General features: G+C 33.5%; 1 pseudogene; it reads right to left on the reverse strand.

The window, feature by feature from the left end:
- Positions 1-6,769: 6,769 nt before the first annotated feature.
- Positions 6,770-7,714, reverse strand: LOC124231301 (39S ribosomal protein L1, mitochondrial-like; annotated as a pseudogene).
- Positions 7,715-16,789: the final 9,075 nt, after the last annotated feature.

The following is a 16,789-nucleotide window of genomic DNA, read 5'->3' on the forward strand; positions in this document are numbered from 1 at the left end:
AGCTCAAGTTTACCAATTCTAGCAACCAAAACATACATCAGAAATCTTGAAATAAGTAATTAAATAAAAACAAGACATAATTTATCTGTGGAAACTAGATATATCCTTCAGAGATTTGATGTCAGTGCTAATTTTCCTTGCTGGTAGCACAAGCAATCACTTCTATATTTTACTTTGTAGCTACTATGCTGAATAAAATAATAAAAAATTTACAACTGATTTCACTTGTGGACGTATCCCAGGGCTTAAATACAAATGTTTGCCTCTGATAAATAACATATTGAAATGAATTATCTTATTAACTACACAGGGTCAGGTCATATGTTTGAGCAATTTACCGTGAAAATTTCTCTTATTTCTCAAAATATAAGATAGGTAATGTATATATTATCCTAACTCCATGCTAATTTATGTGGTCCAAATTTGCTATCTGCTATGTCATATTATCCCAAATCTGAAAGGAATACCCACGTGACTCAAAGTTTGCAAATCTTTGTTTAGATTTGGTTGAATGTATAATTTAATTCAAATTTCTTATGTACGTTAAATTGCAAACGATGTCTTAAAATGTTTTACACATTTGCTTGTATATTCTCTCAATTTTTGCTTAACATGCCTGAGGCAAAAATCAAGGTTAAAGAAATTTACTGAATGTTGTTAAAGACTTGATCTGCTTCTAATTATTTCAAAAGATTGTTTTGTACTCTAATCCGCCTTAAAGATCTGTTTATTCAAAAGAGGCTTCGCTTATTCTTTCATTCATCTAATAATTTCTGAATTTGTCTGTCTGTATTGTGTCAGGTCATTTACCCAGGTAGTGGGGACAGATGTAAAATAATACATAGTTCTGTATTTTTGAGAGTATTAATATAATGGGGGACTCAGTTTATAAGAAGAAAAAGCACAAGATATTGTAGAGAGAAAATGAAAGGAAATGCACAAATAACTGTAACATCATGTTAGGAAAGAAGCACCTCAGAGTTAATGAGGATAAAAGGAGGGAATGAAAAACAACTTGAAAGAGAAGAGGTGTGTAAAGACTTAAAAAGAATATGTGAAGAAATGAAATAAAAGGTATACATATTGGAAAGGAAGAAATAAAACTGTCTTTGTTTGCACATGACATGATTGTTTTTGTAGAAAATTACAGTCAACAAAATAACTCCTGGAACTAGTAAGTGAGTATAGCAAGGTTGCAGTATACAAGGATATTTGTTAATATACAAAAGTCAATGGTTTTCTTATACACCAGCAATGTAAAACTGGAATTTGAAATTAAAAACACAATACTATTTACATTAACACCAAAAAATAAAATATTTAGGTATAAATCTGAAAAAGACAAATCTATGTGAGGAAAAACTACAAAACTCTGAAGAAAGAAATAAAGAATTAAATAAATGGAGAAACATTCTAGGTACATGGGTAGGAAATCTCAGTATCATTAAAATGTTAGTTTTTCCCAACTTGATCTATAAATTCAAAGCAATACCATCAAAATCCAACTAACATATTTTGTGGATATTGACAAAGTGATTCTATAATTTATATCGAGAAGAAAAAGACCCAGAACAACATGACTTCAATTGAGACTCTCTATAAAGATAATCAGGACAGTGTAGTATTGGTGAAAGAATAGACAAAGAGATCAATGGAAGATAATAGAGACTCCAGAAATAGACCCACACAAATATTGTCAACTAATCTTTGCAAAGGAGCAAAGGCAATCCAATGAAGAAAGGATAGTCTTCTCAACAAGTGGTACTGGAACAAGTGGACATCCACGTGCAAAAAAAATGAATCTAGACAGAGACCTTACAACTTTCACAAAAATTAGCTCAAAATGGTTTATTGACCTAAACATAACACACAAAACTATAAAACTCTTAAAAAATAATATCGGAGAAAATCTAAGTGACCTTGTGTTTGGCAAGGACTTTTAGATAACAACACTAAAAGCACAATCAATGAAAGAAAACATGTGAGACTTCATTAAAATTTAAAAATTCTGCTCTATGAAAGACACTCTTAAGAGGATAACAACACCAGCCACAGGCTGGAAAAAATTATTTGCAAAGCACATATCTGATAAAGGACTATTATCTAAGTATATGAACTGTTAAAGCTCACCTATAAGAAAACAAAGAACCTGAATAAAAAATGCCAAAAGATTTGAACAAAAACTCCACCAAAGAAGATATACAAATGGCAAATAAGCATATGAAGCTCAACGTCATGTGTCATTAAGAAATGACAAATTAAAAAACAATAATACTCCACTACCCACTTATTAGAATGGCCAAAATCTAAAACTGATACCACCAAATGCTAGTGAGGATGTGCAGCAACCAGAACTCCCAATATTTGCTGGTGGGAATGTAAAATAATTCAGACACTTTGGAAGACAGTTTGACAATTTCTTTCAAAACTAAATATATACTCACTATATGATTCAGCAATCACACTCTTTGATATTTACCCACAGGAGTTGAAAGCTTATGTTCACAAAAAAAAAATATGCACAGGGAAGTTTATAACAACTTATTCCAAATTGCCAAAACTTGGAAGCACTCAAGATGTCCTTCCATGGGTGAATGTATAAACAAATTGTGGTACATCTAAATAATGAAGTATAATTAAGCAATAAAAAGAAATGAGTCATGAAAAGACACGGAGGAATAACGAAAAGACATGGAAGAATCTTAAGTACATATTGCTAAGTGAAAGAAGTCAACCTGAAAAGGCTACATACTGTGTAATTCCAACAATAAGACATTCTGGAAAAAGTAAAACTATGGAAACAGTAGAAAGATCAGTGGTTGCCAGGAGTTTAGTGGGAGGGAAGGAGAGAGGAAAGAACAGGTTGGGCACAGGGGATCATTAGAGCAGTGAAATTATTCTGTATCTACTATAATGGTGGATAAACGCCATTATACATCTGTCAAAACCTATAGAATGTACAACACAAACAGTGTACCCTAATGTAAACTATGGGCTTTATTTAATAATAATGTATCAACATTGACTCATTTTAGCAAATGTACCACACTAATGCAAGATGTTAATAATAGGGGAGAACATGTGATGGGTGGGGGTGTGGTATACAGTAACTCTGTGCTTTTCACTCAGTTTTTCGGTAAACATAAAACTGCTCTAAAAATAAAATCTATTAGTTAAAGAAAATAAGAGAATAAATGAGCTGGACTTTGAGGGTGTAGACACCTGAGTAGAACATTTCTCCTTTCTGTACAAAACAACTACAGAAAAAACAAGGGAAATCTGCATATTCTTAACTTTTCTTAAATCCTTCAGAAAGCTAAAGTTGCAGGACAGACAATTGAGCCTAAATATAAGGAAAGACAGGAGATTCCAAAAGGAGATAAGAGAGAAACACTTGTTTACCTGTGGCAGATGCTGTTGAACGTTGGTAAAAAAGAATTCAGCCACATTTTTTAAGGAATTGCTAAATGTGGTGTAGCAAGAAAACACGAATCTCTGGAGGCTGAAGACATTAGAGGACTTTGCACTCATTCACAGGTTCTTTTCCATTAATTTCACAAGTGCTCTCAAAAAAGATAATCGTGCCATTTGCAACAACAAGGATGGACCTTGAGGGTATTATGTTAAGCTAAATAAGCCAGACAGAGAAAGACAAACACCATGTGATTTCATTCAATTTTGGCATCGACTCCTCCCACCCTTCAACATCTGGTTCTTTCTAGACTTGGTTACTCCTCTTTATGAGAGAAAATTTGTTTCTGCCTGAACATTAAGATGCTTACTGATGTTCTGATCTGAGTATTCTCTTTATTCCAATAGTCCTCCCACCTATTGCAAAAGTCCTCTTCTCCCTCTTGTAATTGTCCTCTTGAATAAAGTCTCTTCTTGATGAGGATTATTTTAGGCTGGTTACTTTTAAAAACTGCCATGGGAAGGAGGCTCCGAGGAGTGGAATTAGCTTGCCCTTTGATGAGAGACATTTCCATTTGTGGAGGAAGTCTCCATCTGTGGGGAGTGTCTCCCTGTCTGCACTAGGAGGAAGGGGGAATGGCCTTATCTCTGGAAACTCTTAATGGGGAAGGCAAGGACTTAAGTTGTTTACTGTCTGGTAACCTCATGTAACTGACCCCCCCACCACCAAAATCCTCCTTTGTCTTTAGCTGAAGATACTATTTAAGGTGGTGGCTTCTGCCATTTACTTAATCCAGTTTGATTCTTATCTAAGTTATAGGACCACCCAATAACCAGACCCCACCTGCACTGATACCATTTTAACATTTTTTTTTTACATATTCTTTCCTTTGTCTTGTAAAGAGATAACTCACATACCTATGCCTTAAATTTAGCCGTACTCTCAACTCATGTTTGCAGCAGCAGCTCCTCCTGCCCATGGGTCCTGTCCCCATGCTATTCCACACTATTCTCTACATAAAAGAGCACTACTGCCAGACCTTGAGAGTCCAAGAAATCTTTCCTTCGACTCTTTGGCTCGCCGACCCTGCATCATTTCAACTCAAGTCTGGATTAGTTTTGTATTTGACCGTGTAAAGCATCACTCTCACTGCCGTCAATCAATAGGCTAGGAAACTGTCCCCCAAACTCCATGGACACATGGTTACAAAGCAGTGCTATTAGCAGTAGTACTAACACTATTTCAGTCTATTTTGCGCCATGTGTATATGTAGGTACTTGAGCAAAACAGCGCAGGAAAATGACAAGCCTCTTGGAATTAACTTTTACAACACAGGGGACAAAAGAGAAGAGTCCAAAAACAATAAGAAACTGAAAAAGACGTAGACAAGAAATCTGAAAGCCTGAACATGGGAAGAATTTTAATTCTAAGGAGAATATACTAGATAGTATTTTTATAATATGAAACTTTCCCTTTCCAAAGGAGTAAAGTGAGAGGAGATATTAAAAAAAAAAAGCGTAATTGACTAACCCTATTAAATATTTGAACTTTAAAGATAAAGACTCCAAAAATTATCCAGGCAAAGAAATATTAACAAAAATAGAGAGATATCATATCTAAAATCTCCCTTCTATTAATAAATGCCAGGAGACAATGAAATATTTTTCTCACTGTGTAAAGGCAACATTACAATATTCAAAAATATGATAGAATTGAGAAGTATATCACCTTTTTATATATATAATGTAATAACAGAAAATGCAATAGAAGTCACACAAATGAATAGAACATTTTAGAGGAAAATAGTTTAGAGCATTAAAATTGATAAATATATAGATGTAACCCAGTGTTTGAATTAAATATGTATCTAAATGATCACATTTTTCCTTAGAAGATATTATGTAAATGATTTACTTTTAAAAGTATAAAGAGTATAACCCCAATTTAATTCATTCTGAGAATTCAAAAGAGAGGAAAATATAATTCGTTTATCAATTTTTATCTTTTTTTAGTTCAGTTTGTGTGGGAAACACTTTAATGTATTGTAAGAAGAGAAAAAGCATGTCTATCTTGCATATCACAGAATAAGAAAATCCCAGAATCATATTTGATCTATATGGGTAGGAGAAGAAACTAAGGTGATAAAAGACATACTAAATCATGCAGATATGTAAATAGACACAAAAAGACTACATTTCATATTTTAAAGGCAAAAAATATGAAGATTGTGTCAAAAAATGTTACAAATATTCATTCCTTATAAAATTCTTAACACAAAATAAAATGCTAGAAATAAAGAATGGCCAAAAATATATGATTTAAAAGTGAAGCAAATTATAACAATGGGAAGAAAATATAAAGTGTTATACTAGAAATAAAAACACGAAATGAGGCAAAAGGGGAAATTTAGTTTATCTACAAATCACAGCTACTATTTAAGTGAAAAACCCATGTCTTTACAAGCACAAACATATATAGCATCAAAATAAGCAAATCAAGAAATTTTATAATTATCAGGAAGTATTGATAGATACAGAAAATGAAATATAATATTTTAACGCTCAATTCATAATATACTCCAAAATAGAAGCTGGACACACTGTTTTCTAAATTCAAATGCAATAAAAATGGAATTGTAAAATAAACTAGACAGCATAAAAAGTAAGTTAAAAATATCCTTCTCTTACATATCTATTGGTTCAAAAAGCCTTTGTATAAAATTGTATAGTTGAGAAAAGCACATAAATATTATGGGGTCTGACCTAAATTTACTTAAAAAGAACTACATGGAATAGCTTTTTTGAAAAGCAAATGGGTCCATCGACATATAAATTATTTTAAAATAACTTTTAAACAGTTGGAAAGCCGGGAAATGCATTTATGGAGCTGGTGATATGTTCGATTTTCAATCCTCACAAAGGCTTCACAGATCAAGAAAAAAAAAAAGGAATGATAAAGTAAGTTCTCTTGTGTTATTAGATATAAAATCCTAACTAAATTAAGTGATGCTCTTAAAGATAAATCCATCACAACTGATGGAGGTTTACCTAATGAATTATTTAATGTTAAACAAGTCCCTTCTTCAGTGATTTTTTTTCCTCACAATTTCAAAACATCAACAAAATAAGTGTTGACATTATGGTCCTTTTCAATATAGTGACCTTTTTTTAAGGTTCAGACACAGAAAACTTTATTTTTTTATTTTCAAATTTGTTGTAACTATTTTTGGTGTTAAAATTCACTTTCAAAATATGGTGATCAAGAAATTACATGATGAGAAATATAAAAATTATGCAGTTTTATCATTTTCTCTTTTTCTCCTTAATCCACTGAAAGTAATTTCACAATTCAACACTTTTAGGCAGCAACTTTTTTACTTTCTTTGGTTTCTGCTTGTTTAGGCAACAATGACTCCATCTTTAGTAACAAACCTTCACTTGAAGTATGCAGGAAAGTGTATACCACAAAGGATCCCAAACTCAGAGCTTCTGTCCTACAAACTTCATTGATAACTGCTTGCACATTGGCAGCTGTCTGGTCACTTGATCCAATGTTGCTATTTTGGTTTCTAGAAAGTTCTCCGTTTCTTCATATACCTTAATTTCACGACCAGTTTTAAACAATTCTTGCATTTGGTGAATGTCAAGGTCAAAGGAATTTTGAATAAATTTTGAAAAATCTTTTATCAGTTTCTTTTCTAATGGATTAATCTCTGACGTTATTTCTAAACAGATACATAAACGTCTACATGAATTTCATCATGCAAAATCCTCTGAATCAGATTAGTTCTTTCTGCAAAGGCACCTCTGTTTTCTTCTGCTGTTTTAATCTCTGATGCATTTCCTGTAGATGTAGCAACTTTATTGATTTCTGATGTGAATGGGTATGGAGAACTAAGAACAGTGGCAAATGGCTCCACTTTTATCTTTTTCTCAAGTGAAATATTCAGTGTCAAATCAAGATAAACATCTTGTTTTGGATTAACAAAGTCCAGAATTTGAAAATTTTTAAGTATGTGAATAGATTTCTTCACCTCATATATCTGCCACAGGTACAAGTGTTTTAAATTGACATCCTCAGGATCATTTTCCATATAGTGATATGACTTTATTTTTTTTATCTCATCTCTTTTTTTTATCTGATGCTTTCCCCTTGTTTGGTTGAGGAACAACAGTAAAACATGTGTTGGGCACTTGAACATTTACAGAACAAAGATAAAGAGATGTCTGATAAGCCATCTTGGAAAGACCATGCTTTTGATGATGTATCAAGACTACCAAGGCATTTTAAGGCTACCATCATGTTGATCATTTTGGATTATATTGACCTATTATGATGTTTTTTTTTTTCAAATTTGCCAAAGCAACGATCTCTTTATCATAGATTCCAATTATAACTCTATTTTTTATTATATAGAAATTATGAAAAAAATCCAGTTTAAAAACAATCTATTTTCTTCTCTCTATATTGATGGAATAGACTGAGGATGTGGCTGATTTGACAGATTTTGTGTAACTTGATAATTCAAATAATTTCTATCAGAACTGACACCACATTTCTCAGTGCTCTAGCCATCTCTAAGGAGCTTTTGAAGTTAAAAAAACAAAAAGTATGGCTAATATTAGTTACTCTGCTAGTGTTCTCTCTGTTAGCAACACTATGTAGACATTTAAACTACATGATAACAGAAAAATAATTGGATTTCATTCTCACATTGCCATGAAATTGTGTTTCTTTTATCTTGTAGGCTATACTTGCTACTGTCACTTTTACTGAAGCTCATGTTCTGAGTCTCACATTGTACATTTTGAAAAGCAAAGAATAGACTAGTGTTATGATAAGAGGATGGTAAGAATGGATCACACTAGAGGGGAATGTATTGTTTAATTGGATAACATGTATTATTGGAACATAATTTGGTAACTAATGTGTTTAAAATTCACACACACACATACACACATATTTGTTGTTGTCTTTGGAGAAGAACAAAACCATGCAACTGTTTCTGGGGGAAAAGTTACTCTACTCTCTTTAAAGGATTTATTGTATTCATTTTAATTAAATCAACACTAAAATTAAAGTTTCATTCTTTCTTCCTAATTTTCCTTGAGAAATGGCCCCCAAAGCCCCTAAGTTAGTAGTTTCTACTCCTCTAACTTGTGATGAATTTATAATGATCAGCTCAGAGAAAGTCTTTCTCTTCATTACCTCATATGAAGAATTAAATTCTTCTTGGTTGACCCAAATCAGTTTCAAATCTTGACTTTTGTACTTATATATTAAAAATCATCTTGCTTCTTATAAACATAGTTTTAATTGTTTGGTTTCTCCCTCTTTTCTGTAAGTTATATACCATTGTTGTCACTTAAGAATTCAAGTGCAGTGTGTGTACTAACACTGACTTTGGTCATAAGCAATATGTAATATCAGTGAAGCCACTCACCATAATAATAAGAAACCAACGAGCAAGAACCCTGTGCAGTATCTCCTAGCAGCATGAACTGACTCAATAGCACAGCAAGAACACAAAATCGCTTGAATTGTTAAAATAAGACTTGGTCATTTGTCTTTTCCCCATTAAACTTAAAGTATCTTGGTAGTCGATGATTAGAACGAGGAAGGGAGCAAAAACTGTAATAGTTAGGGCCGATGAATAAACCTGCATTCCAGTCATTAATACCAAGCCAAGGATGACTGAGTATTCAGCACATGCATAATTATTAACCTCCGATGACAGGGTGGGGAGATGGCCCTCAGAGCTGCCTCTTTCTGTGCTTCTCACAGTACTAGAAATGGCTTAACCCATAAAACACATTTTCCTCTAGACAGAAAAACCTCTTAAATCCATCTATCTTTTCCGTAGTTCAGATTTCTTGTCTACATTTCATTAGGCTTGTTTCCCATACTGTTTTAGGGGTGTTTGTGAGGCTTATTGCTTGAAAGACTTCACTTAAAAAAAAAAAAACTGACTTTATCTGGGAAGATTCTGTTCCTTTTCTTGTTCCAATTATAGCACATAGGATTTCACAGAGAGATACTTTTTATTCCACCACTAGGGTTATAATTCTCTTTTTCATTTTATGAATAACGGAACTGTCAATGAGAAAGCAACTTTTCCCATATTAGAAATACTACAAAAACAATGAAATAAATCACCCTCCACCATTTGCACTTGCTTTTAATCTTCTAAGGCAAGGTTTCTGAACATTCACTATTGACATCTTGGACCAGATGATTTTTTTGTTGTGGGAGGCTGTCCTGGGCACTTATTTAGCAGTATCTCGGGTCTCTACCCACTAGATGCCAGTAGCACCATCACACGCCCAGTGATGGCAATCAGGAATGTTTTGGAGATTCCCCATTTCTGTTGTGTCTGCTAAAACCACATCTTTATTGCACCAAATAGGTTAAGCTATCTTTTCTTCTCAATAAACATACTCTTCCTTTAGGACACTGATTTCAAAGTCCAGAACTGCTATAGTTTGAATGTTTGTGTCTCCCCAAAATTCATATATTGAAATACTAATGCCCAACGTAGTGGTATTAGGAGGTGGGACCTTTGGAAAGTGATTAGGTCACGAGGGCTCTGTTCTCATGAATAAGATTAAAGGCCTTATTGAAAAAGCCTGAGGGGCTGGCCTTGAGGCATAATGGTTAAGTTCAGCTGCTCTGCTTTGGCAGCTTGGGGATTCTCAGGCTTGGACCTACACACCGCTCATCAAGCCATGCTGTGGCGGCATCCTACATACAAAAAATAGAGGAAGACTGGCATAGATGTAAGCTTAGGGCCAATCTTCCTCACCAAAGATAAATAAATAAATAAAAGCCTGAGAGAGCTCCCTAGCCCCTTTTTCCATGTAAGAATGCAATGAGAAGTTTGTAACCTGGAAGAGGGCCCTCACTGGACCATGCTGACACCTTAATCTCAGATTCCAGGCTCCAGAATTGTGATAAATAAATTCCTGCTGTTTATAAGCTACCCAGTCTGTGGTATTTTGTTATAGAAGCCTGAATGGACTGAGTTAAGTCCATCTCCCTGTAAATGATATTTAAGCAGTCATGATAATTATTCTTGGGTTTTTTTTGGGGGGGGGGTATTGTTTTGTTTGCTTTGCTTGTTTTTTAGTCTTGTTTTATTTGGAGATTGGTGTAGGAGAGGCAGAAGAGAGGAAGGAATAAGAAGGATAAATGATGCAAAACTCAAGACATTCTCAGTGACAAACTCCATTACATGCTTGATTCACTTGCCAATATTTTCGTAGAGACTAAAGGCAGTTAATTCGAATGACTAGAGCATTGTTAAAGGAGACGATAAGTTTAAACCATTATCTTACATTTGAGCACATTAAACAATAGCAGAAAAACAGTCCCATTAAATCTGCTTTGTTCTTCATTCGCTACATAATAAAAAAAGTGGGTAAACCAAGCATAAAACAAAGGACATAGACTTGTTTAGAAAAATTAACCAGCAATTCTTCTCAATTCTATTTTCAAATTTACACAGGTCTATTTCTGTTACCATCACTTCCACACACTCAGCTGCTATTTATTTCTTACTGAAACTAATGAATAGTCTTGGACATTTATTAGAGGTTAGAGAAGAAAATAGAGCCCCCATTTGTTGCATCCTGACAGGCTCTAATGGAGGAAAAGAGAAATGCATGTCATCACTGGTGGAGGAAATATCCTAAAGCCAACAATGAACTTCTCAGACTGCAGCACTAAAGGGGTGGTTGATTCCTAGGAGCTCACTTCGAAGGTGCTGCAAAACTAAGTGTCTGAGCATTTCCTTCCAAGTATCTCAGCGTGAACACTAGCCTGGACGACTCAAGATAAATTTATTTTTAAATAACAAAAGAGAGAGAGAAAGAGAGACAAGTAAGTGGAAAGATACCATAAGGAAGTTTCATATGGAAGTTAATAAACCATTTCAATAATGAGGCCAATGGTTTCCTGCAATAGGAATATGATAAGGTCAGATTACCCTGGGCTGATTTTAGCTTCTCCTCGTTATGAAAATTCTCTAGACTTTGATTCTCGTCTTTAGTGACAAGAATACTTCTTTCCTCCTGGTATAAGCAGAACATATTTCACATGGGAGTTTTGTCTCCTGCTTTAAGGAAGGAAAGAGGAAGTCAAAGTATACTTCTTTTATCTGCTTCTTTCCAAATGCGTTTAGCTTACGTCAAAGTAGCATTTTTGAGGGGTAGCATATTCTGCCTCCCTTCATTTGTTGCCCCCTCCTTTGAAACTTCCCCAAGAAATTTCACAGTCCAGAAGATGAGTTGCTAGATTGTTCCATATCTCGTTGAATTAGTCTCTTAGTCCTGAGAATAGGTCAGTTCAGTTAAACAGTTGTGTCTTATTTCAGGAGGCAGTGGTGTAAGCGGAAGTAGGGTGAGGTCATCTAAATTAGGACTTCATGTGGTTCGAGTAATTAAGCATTTAATGAGGGGCTTTCCTTTGGAAACAAAGAAGCAAAATATGAACTCAGTTTTCAGTTCAGGGGTGCAGTCAGTGGAGAAAATTCTTAGATGCTGGACTTGAAGCATCCTTAGATAGTAGACTGATGATAGTAGTGGCAATTTGACGAATTTCCTGGTTTATGGGTTGAACATCTCTGGTGATGGCATCAGGTGTTCCGGTGAACTTTCTGAGTGGTCCTTACAACAGCAGGCACTGAGATTGATTATCCATGATCTGTTGAGGTGATTTTTCTAATATTTATATAAGTCATCCAGTTTCAGCTTGTAGGATTTTGAGAAAAGGTCAGTTTTAGTTCTTAGTGATTTCAAGTCAGAAGGGTGGGAGCAAATTGTCTACTAGCCTTAGCAAGGGTAAGGTTCCCTTGTACACTTTCATAAGTGATGGATGTTGACTAACGGTGAGTCTTCAAGGCAGAAGAGGAAGATATGACAGATGACAAATAGGTCTGAAGCTATTGAATTTCATATCATAAATAAGAATTGGAAAAATAATTGAAGGGAAGGTGTTTGAAAATCCTATATGAGCAGAAACTTACAGGTGATGATGTAAAAGTGACTATGCTTATAGGAACACACTCACACACGCTAAAGAAAAGTTATAGAGATACCTTATTCAAACAAGCTTATAGTAAAATGGTGATATTGCTAAAGAGAAAACTTTTGTAATGATTTATTTTTGGAGAAAATTAAAAGAAATGCTTAAAATTTTTTGAGAATTACGTGTGGCTTTTCATCCTCACATCCACTGTATCTATATTATTCTTAACCTAATTTTTTGTTGTTACATATGCACATACATTTATATAAAATACACATACATATCGACATGTGTGTTTGTGTATCTGTGATACATAAATATATATGAGATATATATATATATAATTTTATGATTGTTATACCCTCAGAAGGAAGCAAATACAAATTTTTGCATGTATATATATGTATTATCATATTCACAGAGCCGCATATTTGAGCTGAAATTAGAGATGTTAAGTCTATGAGTGTTAGCATTTTATATCTTCATTTCTTAATTGATCCTATAAGAATTTCTAAAAATGAATAAAATTCCATGATAACCAGGTATACTTTAAAATCCAATTTATTTTATGTTACATTGTCTTGAGTATAAATATTTGATTCTCCTTGCAATTGGTACTAAATTTAACATAAAAAAATTTTTTAGAAACAAAATACAGTATATAGTATTATTTAGTCATTGAGATTAGCATTATTATTAATGTTTTGGAAAAATGTTAAATAGCCACACTCTACCCACTCCAACAAAAAATATCTCATTCTCTAAATTATCAAATTTCAGAGCTTTAATGAAGCTCCAGTCTTTGTAACAGGAGGGTATATCATCTTTTGGCAATGTTTTAGAGACTGATGTTAGTTTTAGTAGACAAAAAAGGAACAACTAAATAGTTATTATTTTGTCATAATAAAATGAAAATAAATTACATTAAGATGTTTACTTAGTCTTAGTTCCAATAACTATTACTGGGAAATATTTACATTTTAATTGCTTTCAGAAGCTTTTTACGTTATTTAGTTCTCTACCTTGTTCCACAGCACCCAAAATGACCATCAAGAAACTTTTCAGAATAATTCCTATTTGTTTATTGTCAATATTTCTATTGAACACTATTTTTCTAATGGGTTTTTCATATTAGCTATTGACAGTGTCAATAAGCCCAATAGAATAGTTCCATGTGTAAATTTAAAATCTTATTTTGTACTCTAGTAACTCTCTACTTATCTGAAATCTTTGAATAATTCTGTGTAAGGTCCTATAACTATATTGATTTATTTTGGAGAGAAAAGAATCAAATTTGTATCTTTTAAATGGTCACTTGACATGAAGATCAGGGGTGAGACATTTCAAAGTATTGTAAAGTTAATTTTATAGCTCAGGATTTTTATACCTTGTTGTCAATTTTTTAAGGTCTACTTTGAAAGAACATAAAAAATTATTTCAAAGAAAGTATATTTCTGGGTGAGTAACATTTGTCTATAACTGCTGAACAATATTCTCTTATTTTACTAATTTTTAAAGCCATATATATATATATTTACACATCTATAGACATGTGATACATATAGTGACTTTATATAATTAAATGCATTTTACTATCTGGCTGGACAGTTTTGTGACTTAATATTTTGCTTTGTTTTTTATATCACATATAGTTATTATATATTATATATAAACCCATGTATGTTTTTCTTAAGCTTTAATCCTGAAATACATTATCACCTTTTAGTAAAGAACATAATGAATTGATCAAGACAGGATTTTACATTAGATATCTAAAACAGGGGGTGTTAATTTTATGTTGTTAGTCATAAATTTTCATAAAATGTATTTTAACACTTATGGATATTAAAGATAAGAAAGAACAACAAAATTTATAAATATTCTAAATAATACTAGAGAAAATATAAAATTGAAATCAAACAGTCTTGAGATTGATTCTCATTAGGATTATGTACTAATCCCTGTGATATTTTCTACAATGTCCAAACTTTTAGAGACTTTTTCTTTCTTTCTTTTTTTATTTTTGGTGAGGAAGATTGACCTTGAGCTAACATCTGTGCCAATCTTCCTCCATTTTGTATGTGGGCCGCCTCCACAGCATGGCTTGATAAATGGTGTGTAAGTCCACACCCAGGATCCAAACCCATGAACCTTGGGTCACCGAAGCAGAGTGCACAAACCTAACAACTATGCCACCAGGCTGGCCCCTAGGGACATTTCTAAAAGTATATGCCAGTGATATAACATCATTTAGCTTAGATTGCTATGTGGATTAGACAATTTAATGTATTTAAAACACTCTAGTGTTTTGCACGTAGCAATATCTCCATTTATTTTAATGCATAGGCATAACTGTATGCCATATATTGATATATAAGTTCTCCAACTAAAGCATAATACAGGTAGAATAACCCATGTCTAAAAAGACTGAGCAAGTCACCCCATGTCTCTCATTATATGCATATCCATGTATACTGGCCTGCAATGTCTGTATCTATTTCAGTTAAGGAACTGAAACAGTCTTCCACTTTTCTTAGAAGAAGAAAGACAAAATGTTTATTTGTAATTATGTAAAGTCCAATACTTGTTGATTACAAGTAATTCAAGAGAAATCTAGAGAGCAAACAAATTCATATTATTTTCATGGTTTATACAATATTTATGTTGGTGAATTTTCAGATAAAACAGCCTTTTATGTCTACGCAGGATATTCTCTCATATACTTTCTATTTTATAATGCATGAAAAAAACAGTAAAAGAAAGTATTTTAAAAAGTTATTTAGGGTTTCAGTTGTCTCCAATTTTAGAAGTTTAAGTAATTTCAAGATTTTGACATACTAACAAGATTATTACCCCATCCAGTTTCAAAATTTGCCTAAAAGCAATGCAATAATGATACACCTTGGCAGAAAGGATGAAGAAAGAGTGTTAGAAAGGAGATCCTTAACAGTGAGTTTGGACTTTTCTCACATGTCAAACTGTGAACTTTCAGTGAAATTCATTAAAACAAAAAAATAGAGACTAACTTTTTTTCAACAATGTGTCTTTATCTAATTAGCTCAATCAAATTTCCTTTCTTTTATGACGTTACATCCTAGGAAATAATTGCTTGCAGGTATCTATTCTCCAACTAGTCTAAGATTTTTCATTTCAGCATGTAGTTATTATGTTATTGTAATAAGATCTATCAAGGATATTTCTGCTAATTTTATCTATTACAGTTGTTTTGCCATAAATCAAAGCAGCTCATTCATGACCCTCTTTTGTTTATTTCATTAGTTATTTTTCACAGTGTATTAATCCTTGTAATAAAACAAAAATTAGGATCTCTTAATGATGTGCCCACTCCTCTTCCTCTCCTACCCCTAACCCCCCCTTCCCATCTTGACTACGTTTCTTTATCTAGTCAGTGTGACTTCAGATCCCATGATGTAATCTTCACAACAGGGTCCTCACAACTACAAAACATTGATAGGTTCTGATTAATGTCCCAAGTCCTTTTCAGTAAAGAAACCCTGATACCCTTTAACTCATGAAACTAAGCATACAGTTCTGGCTTGGCCTGGTTGTCACACAAAGCAATCTGCTCTGAAAAGTCACAGATGGTGCTCAGTCTTTGCTCATTAACCTTGGGAATTGTTGTCTGTGGCATGCGAGAAGGCTCTGCATATGTCTTCACTGTGCGGGATAAGGTGAGGATCAAGGGATTCTGAATTACTTGAGCAGGAAGGATAACCTCCTAGCTGGAGACAGAGCTCGAAATTAATCTCAATATGTGCGGTGCCATGACAATGCTTTTTAAACTTGTAAAGCTTCTCCCTGAAGCCTTAGGTCAGGTCACTATTGCTCATTAACTTCTTAACCAGTGTTATATGCGTCATGGTAGATTTGCATACATTACAAATGTCATGATTCAGTCCAGTTCAAATTGACTATCCATTTTAAGATTTGCAAATGTTGCTGGATTCTTGTAAAATAAAAAGATAAATAGCATTTGCAACCAAAGGGCTGATGGAGGAAAGACATCATCAGTTTGTACTTTCTATATTGGTCATCTAACTGAACTCAGTGGATTCATTTCTTGATGAGTGTGGAGCCAAAAATCATACCCAAGGCTGAAGTGGATGAAGAAAAGGTTTATTGCTTGAATAAGCAAAGGAGAACACCGGGGATAGCTCCCAAAGCAGTATCCCCAGAGCTTAGTGCCAGTGAAGATTTTATACACCAGAGTGCAGAGGATGTGTTACAACCGTGTAATAACTGGGCTCAATCAGGGCACGTGTGCAGGCCATTACATAATGAGTTCATGGTATCATTACATAATGAGTTCAATGTAACATTCCATTACATAAT

This window comes from Equus quagga, chromosome 21 (assembly GCF_021613505.1).
Source record: "Equus quagga isolate Etosha38 chromosome 21, UCLA_HA_Equagga_1.0, whole genome shotgun sequence".
NCBI lineage: Eukaryota > Metazoa > Chordata > Mammalia > Perissodactyla > Equidae > Equus > Equus quagga.